Below are 11,214 nucleotides of genomic sequence, written 5' to 3'. Positions count from 1 at the left end.
AGCTCAGTGGCCACTTCTGTCTGACAACATCCTGCTTGAAGCCTCACAATGGCGAGGTGCTGGTGATCAATTGTTAGGTGTCATCTTGGTCTCATCATGATGTCAAAATGTGAATAGCATTATGAGGAGGACTATTTAAATACCAATTCTCATTGAACCCCGAAATGTATTGGCCGATTCGTGGATGAAACACCTGTTGTAAATTTTGCCATTAAGCTCCTTGTTCCAAAAACAGCAAATTGTGCATAAAGTACTGAAACATTGAACAGTTGGACATGTGCATTAAAAAGTTTAGAGACGGTCACATTAAGTTCACCTGAAAAGGTTAGGGTGCATTTTAGGTTCATCCTGAAATTTCTCCCGTAAGCCAAATATCGCAATTTTTTGTGAGTAGTGTATACTGTATGTAATGCCAGGCTTTGAGTAATAAGAAAACTAAGCCCTCGAGTTATTTTTTACACAGTTTTCATCATATGATATTTATTTTTCTGTTAATTTGGCAACTGATCACAACAGAAATAAAACCATTATATACCGTATTTTTCGGACCATAAGATGCACTTTTTTCCCCCAAAATTTGGGAGGAAAATGGGGGGGTGCGTCTTATGGTCCGAACGCAACTTACAGGTGGTGGTGGAGCGGGATCGCAGGGCGGCGGCGGAAGAAGAGGTGAGGCAGGCCGGTATCTGGCTGGAGGCCGAGCCTGGCCGGGTACTGGGGCCGGTGTATTGCTGTGAGTGGAGTTTGCAGAGCAGAGTGAGCGGCTTCCGGTGGCCGCGGCCATGTTCCTGAAGCTGTGCTCTACAGGAAAATGGCCGCCGGAGTCGGCGCATGCGCTCTGCCGAGTCGGCAGTGTTTTGCATTTAGACTAAGAAGTTCTTCTTTGATCTCACCTGACCAGAACACCTTGTTCCACTTGCCATGTCGGGGTACAGCTAGCATGGATGTTGACTTTTCAGTGCCATATAAAAGTTTGGTACATAAAATGGGACTAGGGGAAAATATAACTGGTTAACAACCAGCTCAGTTATAGGAAATAGAGTGTGGTTATTCATGGAACACACTCAGACTGGGTCACAGTTAATAGTAGGGTACCACAGGGGTCAGTATTTGGCCCTCTTCTTTTTAACATATTTATTAATGTCCTTGTAGAGGCATACAAAGTAGAATTTCAATATTTGCAGATGACACTAAACTCTGCAAGGTTATTAACACAGAGCAGGTTAATTTAATATGATAGGGGGATTTATGTAAGCTGGAAGCTTGGGCTGAGAAATAATAATTAAAATTTAATCTAGATAAATGTAAGTTCATGCACTTGGCTAGAGGAAATAAAATGTACAATTATGTACTAAATGGTAAAGTATTGGAACTGTCACTGAAAAAGACTTCGGTGTATGGGTGGACAGCAAACTCAACTTTAGTGATTAGTGCCAGGCAGCTGCTGCCAAGGCTAATAAAATAATGGAATGAATTATTATGACAAGAACATATTTTTCCTCTATACAAGTCACTAATGCTGAGACACTTAGAATACTGTGTACAATTTTAGGCTCCAGTGTATAAGAAGGACATAGCTGAACTAGAGCGAGTGCAGAGAAGAACAACCAAGGTTATTAGGGAAATTGGTGAAATACAGTACCAAGACAGATTATTAAACTTGCGGTTATTCAGTTTGGAAAATTGAAGGCTTAGGGGCGATCTTATTACACTGTACAAATATATGAGGGGACAGAACAGAGATCTTTCTAATGATCTTTTTACATCTAGGCCTGCAAAGGTGACATGTCTATAGGAAAGAAGGTTTAAACATAATTACAGATGCCGATTCTTTATGCTAAGAGCTGCAAGAATATGAAACTTTCTGCCACGTGATGTAATAGTTGATTTGCTAAAAAGTACAAGAAGGGCCTAGATGTTTTTCTTGATAAATATAATATTACAGGTTATTATGGGCACTAGATTCTGTACTGAGGCATTGATCCAGGGAACTAGTCTAATTGCCATATGTGGAGTCGAGAAGGAATTTTTTCCCTAATATCGGGCAATTAACATCTGCGCAGTGGGTTTTTTGTCTTCTTCTGGATCAACATGTTAGGCTATAGGATGAACTCGATGGACTTATATCTACTTTTAGCCTTGTGAAACTATGAAAATACTCTGCTCTCCAGACTTATGTCTTCACCTGTCATGTCTTCCCTTCTAATTGCTTGCTCTGTGAGCAGAATTATCCTCTCAAGATTGCCAATCCCCTCACTTTCTGAAAGGTTCCTCAAACCCATGCCGAATCCCTTCTAAATTCTTTCTTAGTCCATCCTATGTAAAAAAAAAAAAAGGAGCACTAAAGTAAAAAGTGCACAATGCTTTCCTGCACATCTCCACACTCCACCCTCGGACAACTCTTCTTCATATATCTCCTGCACTTCAAATTACCCCTTAAATCCAGAATACCAAGAGCCAAGAAATATTCCAGAATTTATGCAGAATTATCAGGGTACTTTTATCCATGTTAGAATAGGCCGCAGTGCACATGCTCGATGGCCATGCCATTCATCACATATAGGGCTGTGAGCAATGCCCTCAGCCTTTTCAGGCAGCTACATAGAGAATGAATGTAGTGGCTGGTGAGTGTGCAACCTGATGCTCCATTTTAAAACAGGTTTAACTCTGTCAGGGATAAAAATTCAATGCAGGTCCCAGAGGTCGGAAGTCCATCAATCAGTAAGTTATCACCTATGCTGCAGATGTTTGATAATTTGTTTCAATGAAAAACTTGCTAAAGTCTTGACCTCCAATATTATCAGACCCCAACTGTGGAGTGCCTTCAAACACAAGGCAGCAGACATCGGCTGAAACCATTTAGGAGAATGCCATAATAAAGCCTTCTCCTTCCAGGAAGTTTGAGATGTTGCTCATTTCCAAGAATAAATGTCTTCAAGATAACACCTAAAACAGACTTATCGGGGAATCTGTGGATGACACACTGTTATGGGGGATCTGTGGATGACACAATATTATGAGGGTCTCTGTGGATGACATTCTTTTATGGGGGATCTATGGATGACACACTGTTTCAAAATAAAAAAGACACTTTTAAAAGAATCCTAGATAGAGCATGTGCACAATGTATGGCCTACAGGAATAAACAAGTTAGAAATCTGAGACAACCAGTGTGTCTAAATAAAACTGTAAAGTGCGAGGAAATAAAATAAGGGGGTAGTACCAAGAAACTAAGAGGGTCATGAAGATGGAATAATACAAGATGGAACAAAATACAGTGGTGGCCAAAAGTATTGGCACCCCTGCAATTCTGTCAGATAATACTCAGTTTCTTCCTGAAAATGTTTGCAATCACAAATTCTTTGGTATTATTATCTTCATTTAATTTGCTTGCAAGGAAAAAACACAAAAGAGAATGAAGCAAAAATCAAATCATTGATCATTTCACACAAAACTCCAAAAATGGGCCGGACAAAAGTATTGGCACCCTCAGCCTAATACTTGGTTGCACAACGTTTAGCCAAAATAACTGCGAACAACCGCTTCCGGTAACCATCAATGAGTTTCTTACAATGCTCTGCTGGAATTGTAGACCATTCTTCTTTGGCAAACTGCTCCAGGTCCCTGATATTTGAAGGGTGCCTTCTCCAAACTGCCATTTTGAGATCTCTCCACAGGTGTTCTATGGGATTCAGGTCTGGACTCATTGCTGGCAACCTTTGAAGTCTCCAGTGCTTTCTCTCAAACCATTTTATAGTGCTTTTGGAAGTGTGTTTTGGGTCATTGTCCTGCTGGAAGACCCATGACCTCTGAGGCAGACCCAGCTTTCTCACACTGGGCCCTACATTATGCTGCAAAATTTGTTGGTAGTCTTCAGACTTCATAATGCCATGCACACGGTCAAGCAGTCCAGTGCCAGAGGCAGCAAAGCAACCCCAAAACATCAGGGAACATACGCCATGTTTGACTGTAGGGACCGTGTTCTTTTCTTTGAATGCCTCTTTTTTTTTCCTGTACACTCTATGTTGATGCTTTTTCCCAAAAAGCTCTACTTTTGTCTCATCTGACCAGAGAACATTCTTCCAAAACGTTTTAGGCTTTCTCAGGTAAGTTTTGGCAAACTCCAGCCTGGCTTTTTTATGTCTCGGGGTAAGAAGTGGGGTCTTCCTGGGTATCCTACCATACAGTCCCTTTTCATTCAGACGCCGACGGATAGTACGGGTTGACACTGTTGTACCCTCGGACTGCAGGGCAGATTGAACTTGTTTGGATGTTAGTCGAGGTTCTTTATCCACCATCCGCACAATCTTGCGTTGAAATCTCTCGTCAATTTTTCTTTTCCGTCCACATCTAGGGAGGTTAGCCACAGTGCCATGGGCTTTAAACTTCTTGATGACACTGCGCACAGAAGACACAGGAACATTCAGGTCTTTGGAGATGGACTTGTAGCCTTGAGATTGCTCATGCTTCCTCACAATTTGGTTTCTCAAGCCCTCAGACAGTTCTTTGGTCTTCTTTCTTTTCTCCATGCTCAATGTGGTACACACAAGGACACTGGACAGAGGTTGAGTCAACTTTAATCCATGTTAACTGGCTGCAAGTGTGATTTAGTTATTGCCAACACCTGTTAGGTGCCACAGGTAAGTTACAGGTGCTGTTAATTACACGAATTAGAGAAGCATCACATGATTTTTCAAACAGTGCCAATACTTTTGTCCACCCCCTTTTTTAGGTTTGCCGTGGAATTGTATCCAATTTGGCTTTAGGACAATTCTTTTTGTGTTTTTTCATTGAAGACAAATTAAATGAAGATAATAATACCAAAGAATTTGTGATTGCAATCATTTTCAGGAAGAAACTGAGTATTATCTGACAGAATTGCAGGGGTGCCAATACTTTTGGCCACCACTGTAAGAGGGTTGTGAAGAGAGAGTAAAGTAAGATGCTCGTGACGAGGAAATTAGAGGCTTGTGTCAAGTAAATGAAATAAGATGGTTATGATGAAAGACTAAAAGAAGAAAGTTGTTAAAAGAATATGAGAGGGTGATGTATGTGTAGCACCCCGAGGATTCGGCTGCTACAGGGGTATTGCACCTCAACCCAGAGGTGTGATATTCCACTCCCGGGTAAGGATGGAGTGTGAAACTGAGCCCAGAGAGCTGCATGCACTACACACATCCCATTTCCGGAGGGCAGACCAACGGTACTCCCACTTAGAAATGTGCAGGTACGACCGAGTCTGTCCTTGGCTGGAGTGGGAGGGGGGTGGAACATCCCAAGTAGTGTAGGGGCAGATAGGGGGAGCAGCCTGGGTAAAGATAGGAGCTCATTGGGTGCTGGTCACCTGAGCTCACACATAGAGGGAGTATTTAAGGTGGGCACCATCTAAGATCAGGGTCAGTCTGTGAGAAGTCAGAGGAAGAGAGCAGAGGAGCAGAGCAGCCCCAGAGAGAGAGAGGAGAAAGGAAGAAAGACCCAGAGGGGGTGAAAGAAAAGGACTCTGAGAACCCAAAGTCCATCACCGGGTGAAGAGTTGGCAACTGGGTACCGGATCCCAAACTGGTGGGGGCTAAAGCACACCCTAGCCAGAGACCGGAGGCCGTGGGCAGGATCTGCCACGGCCACCCACCACATCCACCCTGAAGGCAAACCACGTGAAGGGTCAGGGAACCCAAGGCCAAGGGTCTCCCAACAGAAGGCCCGAGGGAGCTGGACCTAGGTGGATCCCTGGTGGGGACGGCCAGAAGACAGGACAGGAAGGAGGGCTCAGGGTCACGCTCCGGACTTGCTTGGGGGTTGGCTGAATCCAGGACCTGGTGGACGCAGCACGGCTCGGGTGGTCACTTGAAGCTGGAGTGACCGGAACATCAGCAGTAAGTAAATACCCTAAACTGCACAACCCGACTCTGTCTTTAATTACCATCTATGCTGCACCACCACAACCCCCATCCTCTGCACCTGACCCCCTGAGGCTATACCCCACCCGTTGGGGGTTATACTATCAAAAGCTGCACCAACACCATCAGCCTCAGCGGACCCTGCTGCAGCGGCGGCCGTAGTGACCGCAATACAACGGGTGGCGTAGTCGACATAAAGAACTTTATAACATCTGTAGGACTGCCACATACTCTGAGCTTGACACCCTGGGCACGGACCGGGTCACAGCCACTCGGAGACTACAACCCCCATCTGATCCGGCTCCGGGTATTCCCCTAAAGAATATGGCCCAGGGGGTGCGTCATATGAAGAGAAGAAAAATAATAGGATTCTGATGAGGGTTCAAGGGGGTAGTAATGAGGAAATAAGAGATTATTGACAAGGAAATGATACAAGAGGGTCGTGACAAGTGAGTAAAACGACAGTAGTGATGAAAAAATTAAACAAGAGTGAAATTATGAGTGAATAAACAAGCGTGATGTGGCAGTGAGAAAGGAGAAAAATAATTTGTGCAAATATAAAAAAAACAAACAACAGCAGCAAAGATTGAGACAGAGACTCATTGCAAAAAAAAAAAAGTAACGTATTTTTTGGATTATAAGACACACTTTTTTCCCCCCAAATTTGGAGGAAAAATGGGGGTGCGTCTTATAATCTGAACTGTAGTGGAGCTTAGCGGCATTGGTGGAGCGGGATCTCAGGGTCGCTGCTGCCGGAAGCTTCTGCCTGCCGACAGAGGCAGGAGTTGGGAGATGGCTGCGGGCCCCATGCTTGTAGTAGGTGTTCAGTGGTGCGAGGTCTCCGCCGACATTTTGTAAAAGCAGGAGCCCCCCACCTTCCATACTCTCCTATGCGGTGGACTCCAGGAAAATGGCCGCCGGAGGCGGCGCATGCTCAGATTGAAATTTTGACTCCCAAGATCTCGGTTCCCGAGATCTCAATTGCGCATGCGCCGCCTCCGGCGCCCATTTTCTGGGAGCCCACCGCATTAGAAAGTATGGGAGGTGAGGGGCTCCGGCTTTCATAAAATGTCGGCGGAGCCCCCACACCATCTAACACCTCCTACTACAAGCCATTTCCTGACTCTTGCCTCTGCAGGAAGGCAGAAACTTTCAGCAACAGCGATCTCCTGACTCCTGCCTCCGAACACTCCGTTCTGCCTCGACCCTGCCACCTGGGACCCCACTCCACCAACACCTCGGTTCCCCAGGTAAGCTGATTATAACATGCATGTTTCTAAAAATACAATTTTTTTCCTATTTCTCTCCCCAAAATTTGGGGTGCGTCTTATAATCCACAAAATATGGTAATATATAAATAATAAGACATAAAGGGAATCTGTCAGTAGGACTTGCTATATAATCTGACAGCAGCATGATGTAGGGGCTGAGACCCTGATGCGATGTGTCACTTAGTTTATCGGGTGATAGAGTCACAATTTTCTCTGATGCAGATCTAGCAGAGCTTTTAATGCTAAGCCCTGAATAACCCTGCCCACACCACTGATTGGCAGATTTCTGTGTATGTTGACAGAAAGAAGTTAATCAGACAGCTAGTGCTGTAGTGATAATCTCCTGCTGATAAAACACTGATTTTATTGAAACAGCAAAACACAGCCTAGTAAGGGACACATACCTAAAATCAGGCTTTCTGTACCTATATCATGTTGCTCTCAGATTTTATAGCAAATACCCTGCTGACAAATTCTTTATAAAGAGCAACCATCATTTTTTTTTATTTTTTATAAATCATTAAAAAAAACCTTTGTAATATATTTTAGGAAAGAAATCCACTTCTTTCTCCTCATGGACTGATCGTTCATTCTCAAAATTATCAATTCACTGATATAATATGAATTCAGTGAATACAGACTTTCCCATTACTGAGATAGGAGATGACAGTTGGTGCTCATAAAATTCAATGGAGAACTGTAACCGTCATTTCAGGAGAACTTGCAGCGGAATGTCTGTGTCAGCTTCTATCTCCTCCCTCCTCAATAGAATTTTTAAAGCATCAACTGTCATCTCTAGTGTTGAGCGAGCATGCTCACTACTCGAGATGTTCGGCGAGCACAGAACATTTCCGGGTTACTCGGGCGGGAGCTCGGGTCTCCGCCCTGCATGTTTGGCGCTCTTTACAGAGCCAATAAACATGCAGGGATTGCCAGCCAGTCACTGTAATGCCGCAGCCATGTTGGTTGTGGGCATTACAGTGATTGGCTGGCCTCACAGCATCACTTCGAGTATTTAAAACCGGGTGCCGCCATCTTGGACACAGTCGCTCCGGATCAGAAAGTGTAGGGAGAGTGCTGCTGAGCTAGGGAGAGATTTATATTGTGAAATAGGTAGTGTAGGGTCTCTAAAGCCTGCAAAATCAAACAAACAGTCCTTCTTAGGACTAATATCCATCCCAGATATCAGGCAGGCAGGCAGGCTGTATAGGAGACGCAGTGGTTATACCAACAAACACTGCATTACAGTCCTGTGTGCTAGCGCTGCTCAAATTGCTAGACTTAGCCCCAGGTCTCAGGGGCCAGGAAAAATCCTTTTTTTTTCATCTAAATCTTCTTTTTTTTTCCCCTCAGTCAGACTGTACAAATGCCCGTCTTATTAACCTTTTGGTATCCCCCCCCCCCCCAAAAAAAAAAAAAATTGAGTGTGTCTGTGAGTGTTTAGACACAAATATATCTATTTAAAAAAGTCTGGTTTCGGCCAGATAACTAAAACTGTGGTTTTGCAGTTCCACGATTCAAATCTCTGTATTATCCACTTTTTTGCCTTTTTTCCATAAAAAAAACAGTTTGAGTGTCTCGCTGGCTGTTCAGACACAAATATATCTATTTAAAAAAGTCTGGTATATGCCAGGAAATTAGAACTGTGGTTTTCCTCTTCCACGGTTCAAATCTGGGTGTTATCCACCTTTTTGCCTTTTTTTACATAAAAAAAACAGTTTGAGTGTCTCGCTGACTGTTCAGACACAAACATATCTGTTTAAAAGATTCTGGTGTAGGCCAGAGAAATAGAACTGTGGTTTTCCTCTTCCACGGTTCAAATCTGGGTATAATCCACCTTTTTGCCTTTTTTACACAAAAAAAAAAACGTTTCAGTGTCTCGCTGACTGTTCAGACACAAATATATCTGTTTAAAAGATTCTGGTGTAGGCCAGAGAAATAGAACTGTGGTTTTCCTCTTCCACGGTTCAAATCTGGGTATAATCCACCTTTTTGCCTTTTTTACACAAAAAAAAAAACGTTTCAGTGTCTCGCTGACTGTTCAGACACAAATATATCTGTTTAAAAGATTCTGGTGTAGGCCAGAGAACTAGAACTGTGGTTTTCCTCTTCCACGGTTCAAATCTGAGTATAATCCACCTTTTTGCCTTTTTTACATAAAAAAAAACAGTTTCAGTGTCTGCTGACTGTTCAGACACAAATATATCTGTTTAAAAGATTCTGGTGCAGGCCAGAGAAATAGAACTGTGGTTTTCCTCTTCCACGGCTCTAATCTCCTTTTTATTACCCTTTTGCCATTGATAGTGCGAGTGTAAGCTATTTTACTTCATTTACAATGGGCAAGGCGGGTGGCAAGGGACGTGGAACTGGACGTTCTGGTGATGGTGCGTGCAGAGGATGGGGCCGTGGCCAAGGTGAAAATGTGCCACAACCAACAGTCACATCTTCTCGCTCCCAGTTCTTGACCAAATTACAAGGGAAGCACACAACAACCCAACTATTGCGAACTGATCAGTGTGAACAGGTTATTAATTGGATAGCAGATAATACTTCCAGTCACCTGGGCACCACCACCTTCGGTCTGTCTTCCACACGGTCAAGTGTTAGTAGCCGTGAGTCTCGACCGCATACTCCTCCTCACCCTGATGCTCCTTCCTCCCACCATGCCGAGTGTTGTCAGACAGCAACTGATCCCACACTTGGACACTCTGAAGAGCTGTTCACTTGTCCATTTCCATATTTGGGCCCCTCGCCTGCTCCGCTTGAAGTGGTGGAAGAGGAGATCCCATGGAGCGATGGCCAAATATTTGAACAGCCACGGCCACAGGAAGGCAATGCTGGCAATTTGTCACAAGAGGTGGACGATGACGAGACACAGTTGCCACGAAGTGAGGAGGAGGACCGTGGTGCGGAAGTGGAAGAGGATGAGGTGGTGGATGATCTAGTAACTGACCCAACGTGGCAGGAGGACATGCAGAGCGAGGCCAGCAGCACACAGAGGGAGGGAGGCAGAGTACCCCAACAGGCAGGAAGAAGCAGTGTGGTGGCCGCAGACAGAATGCGGGCAACCGTTATGTTACGCTGCCTTAACCGTTACCCTCGCGTTGTCAAAATGTTGGGTGACAGTCATTACTGGTTGGTGACACTTTTAGACCCCCGCTACAAGGAGAACTTTCACTCTCTTATTCCTGAGGTGGAGAGGTCTACAAAAATGGGGCATTACCAGAAGGCCCTTGCTGCTGAACTGTTAAAAAAATTCCCATCTGAACACGCTAGCGGCAGAGGTCACAGTTCGTTGCCCAACCAAGGAATACAGGCGAGAGAGACGCAACTCCAATCCAGCAGAGGCAGGGGAGCACTGTCAACGTTCTGGGACAGTTTTCTGAGACCCGCCCAGCTTATAGGCCCTGAGGTGCGGGGTACTCTCACAAGGAGTGGAAAGTTTCAAAAGATGGTGAGGGAGTACCTTGCCAACCGTACCAGCGTCCTCCGTGATTCCTCTGTGCCTTTTAATTATTGGGTATCCAAGCTGGACGCTTGGAATGAACTCGCTCTGTACGCCTTGGAGGTCCTGGCCTGCCCTGCCGCTAGCGTGTTATCGGAGCGTGTTTTTAGTGCCGCTGGGGGAATTATAACTGATAAGCGCACTCGCCTGTCAACTGACAATGCTGACAGGCTGACCCTTATCAAAAGGGCTGGATTGGGCCAGACTTCTCATCACCACCAAATGACAGCAGAGTAACATAAAGTCAAATCGGGAGGTGTATTCCCATGCACTGCTTCACACCTACACATGGGTATACGCTTCCTCATTTCGGCTGTTTTTTGCTCTTCTCCTTATCCTCAGCCTCCACCACCACTATACGACCAGGGTGACCGTGGTCCGTGTTGCCAGTATTGCAAGTTCCTCCATCCTAATTTTTGGCAGCTTTTGCATGGAAGGCATAGGCAAAGACTATGGGAGACCCACTCCCCAATAATGCGAATAATGTTTTTAATATGCTGTACTGCATGGCTCTTGTAAGGGGCATTGCAAGTTCCTCCAT

This window comes from Phyllobates terribilis, unplaced genomic scaffold, assembly GCF_046119375.1.
Source record: "Phyllobates terribilis strain yellow unplaced genomic scaffold, ASM4611937v1 Scaffold_5__5_contigs__length_657084704, whole genome shotgun sequence".
Lineage (NCBI taxonomy): Eukaryota > Metazoa > Chordata > Amphibia > Anura > Dendrobatidae > Phyllobates > Phyllobates terribilis.
This window is presented reverse-complemented; position numbering follows the sequence as displayed.